The sequence below is a fragment of the Cibotium barometz genome, chromosome 38 (genome assembly GCF_041138505.1).
Source record: "Cibotium barometz isolate CiBa-2024 chromosome 38, ASM4113850v1, whole genome shotgun sequence".
Lineage (NCBI taxonomy): Eukaryota > Viridiplantae > Streptophyta > Polypodiopsida > Cyatheales > Cibotiaceae > Cibotium > Cibotium barometz.
In genome coordinates, this window is record NC_141083.1 from 26,632,204 (window position 1) to 26,635,237 (window position 3,034).

The 3,034-nt window shown below is 42.8% G+C and overlaps 1 pseudogene; it reads right to left on the reverse strand.

Moving 5' to 3' along the window:
• Positions 1 to 493: 493 nt before the first annotated feature.
• Positions 494 to 1,083, reverse strand: LOC147616537 (non-specific lipid-transfer protein 1 pseudogene; annotated as a pseudogene).
• Between the last annotated feature and the right edge of the window lie 1,951 nt (positions 1,084 to 3,034).

Below are 3,034 nucleotides of genomic sequence, written 5' to 3' on the forward strand. Positions count from 1 at the left end.
GTTCAAGACACCAAAATTTTGTTATGTTTATTAAGGTTTTTTGTAAGGTCAAAAATGGAAATGGTGTTGGGTCCGCATGCTTTCTTTCTATCTATGTTAGCCTCCATTACATTCTATTTTTAAAGGTTGATGTCCTCCATAATGATTCATTTTTTGGGCTCATAATGTCCTCCATAATCTTCATTTTTTTGGGCTCACGATTTTCTTTAAAAAGGCAAGAGGGCTCATTCTTTTTCACTTGGAGGGGAGAGGTAGGGAGAGTAAGGTATAGGGTATGTATTAAATGAAAGCTTGGGCTATAGAAAATGTAAATCTTTTAACCATAGACTTTAAAAGGTTTGTAACCTTATGAAGTCTAAAGGTTGAGTGACAGAGAAAAAAATTAATTAATAAGTCTAAAGTTTGATTAAGCACACCATGACGATCTCAAAATAGAAAATTGCATGTATCAAACAAAATGATTTTTTATATTAAGCAATCTCAAAGTAGTAAGTCAATCATCAGGACACCATGCCACAGACCATGACAAGCTATTGTATAATTTGGGCCGAGAGTACGTGGTGACTGCATATGCCTCCGGAGCGTCTCCACACGCGTGGCTTTTGATCCTGCGGCGAGTAGAGTTGAAGAGAGTATTATGTGCGTTTAAACACCCTTCTTATAACAGCAGACTGCCATGTCGTGTACTTACTTGGAGTAGTCTTGCTTGGTGTCGAAGGAGTAAGGGAAGGCGACACCGCAGGCCGTGGGCAGCTTCTTGACAGCAGAGGTGTTGATCTGGACGTTGCGTGCGGCCGCTTCCAGGCATTTGCAGATGGACTGGCGGGCGCCCTTGGACTTGGCAAGGGCGGACAGAGCCCGGACACCCTTGCAGCAGTCGAAGGTCGGCCCATTGCCGCCCTTGGTAAGGTATCCGACGCATTGCACCATGTTCATACTGACCTTGGAGCAGGGAACGTTGTCCTGCGCAACCTCCGACGTGGCGGCCGCCGGGGCACGGCCGCTTGCCAGCAGCAGCACGAGAAGGCTCGCCGCTAAGAGCACAGTCATCTTTCTACTGCCCCACAAGTACATGGCCTCCATTACTAGATTAATAATAATAATAATGATGATTGAGTTCTGTGAGCTCTTGTTAGCACGCAGAATACGTAGTAGTCTCTATCCTTGCTTATATAGAGAGTCTTTTAAGACGTGCGCTCCTCCCGCCTCATCGATGGCATTTACTCTCCAAACCCACCCACCCACCGAGGGCCGTGGATTATTAGCAGACGTTTATCGCGCAAAGCCACCCTCCTGCGTCCTACCTCGCCCAGCTAAGCAGCATCGGTGACTGCCACCTTGTTTGTGAACTCGACGTACGCGGCTCAACAGATTTTGACTTTGTGTTGCGCCTCTTAATTAGGCACCGCCACGTCGTAATCGGCGTTGCGAATTGTTTTGACTTTGGCATTGACGGTCCAGATTTTTGGGACTCGTGAGAGATCTTCTTGTGGGAGGGGGATGGGTGGTGAGACATGAAAAAAGTTAGGCCATTCCCCTCTCATTTTTAGGCCGCCTCGTCCAACTTTACGAAACTAGGTGAAATAAAGCAGTACCCCCAAGAATACAGAGGTGCCCTTTCCCCTCTCCTAGGTGAAATAAGCGATGGTGGTGAAACTCAGAGTCTACCCTGAAGAATACAATGGACCCTGTCCCCTCTCCTTTTCAGGCCGCCTCGTCCAACCTTTTTTTCATGAAAATAAAATTAAAGAAAAAAGACAAAAAAATATGTACAAAATGGCTCGGACATCAGAGCTGCAATGAATGTCCAGTCAAACTACACACTTAACATAAATATCCTCTCTACAAACAAAAACTCCAAAAGATGTACAGTGAACAATTGAACTGGTACAAATCTTCAAATTCTGACGCGACAGAGGGTTACATCCATCTTCAAATTCTGACGAGACAGAGGGTTACATCCACCTACAAGCTCCACCAAAAGATTAGTATGCTTTCACAAGCTAAGGCTTCTTCATCTAACTCTACAAATAGACATTGCAAAAGATGTACAGTGAATAGTTTAACTGGCACTAATCTTCAAATCCTGACACACAGGGTTGCATTCATCTACAAGCTCCACCAAAAAATTAGTTTGCTTTCCCAAGCTAAGGCTTCTTCATCAGAGACAAACAGCTTAACAGTCATTAAGTACACCTTAATTATGTAGATTTCCATGCAAAACAATTTAACTTTCGAGAGTTGATAAATAGGATCAGGGCAGTGAGAGCATTAGCTCTCACACTCTCTAGCCCACCACTAATCATTTTGCTTTGAAAGGCGAAATCATTGATTTTAGTCACTGTCTAGCCCACCACTAATCATTTTTCTTTAAAAGATTAAATCATTTCTTTCACACCAAATCTCGCACAGCACAAAATATCTGACAAAGCTTATAGTGACTTCCTACTCTTGTAGAGGGGTATTAAAAACCCCCCGAAAAATAAATGATTTTTCAATACTCTCCAAGCATAAACATATTTTAAAGGGCTTTGAGAATCTATTAGTAGTAAGTGTTGGCTATAAGCACATTCAATCATGAGATGTTTAACTGATTTTGTAGCTGCTAGGCATCTCTTACACAGGAGAGATGCCATGTTCCTATCAGCAAGTTTGTCACCAGAGGGAGGAGCCCCCCATTACACTTTCCATAGAAACAATTTGAAATTAGTAGTGCCCAATTGTAAAATGAAAATGAAAATTTATGATGGAAGACCAAACCCAGTCTCTCCAGCAAAAATCAATAGCTCTCACCTGAGGAGTCCATCTGACACAAACCTTTAAGGCTCCTTCTAGGACCTCTAAAGAGTCCTGTTTTTTAGAGAAAACATTACCTTTAATTGTTCGAGGTCTCTCCAACCAAAAAGAGGGCCATCCCATAAATGATCCAATTTCATGATACCTTTGTTATAAAAATACCTAGCCATTCTAATATTGCTTAGAGCCAAAGGAGAGTCTGACAAAGGAGCCCACTAAGTAGACCACTGAAGCGAGA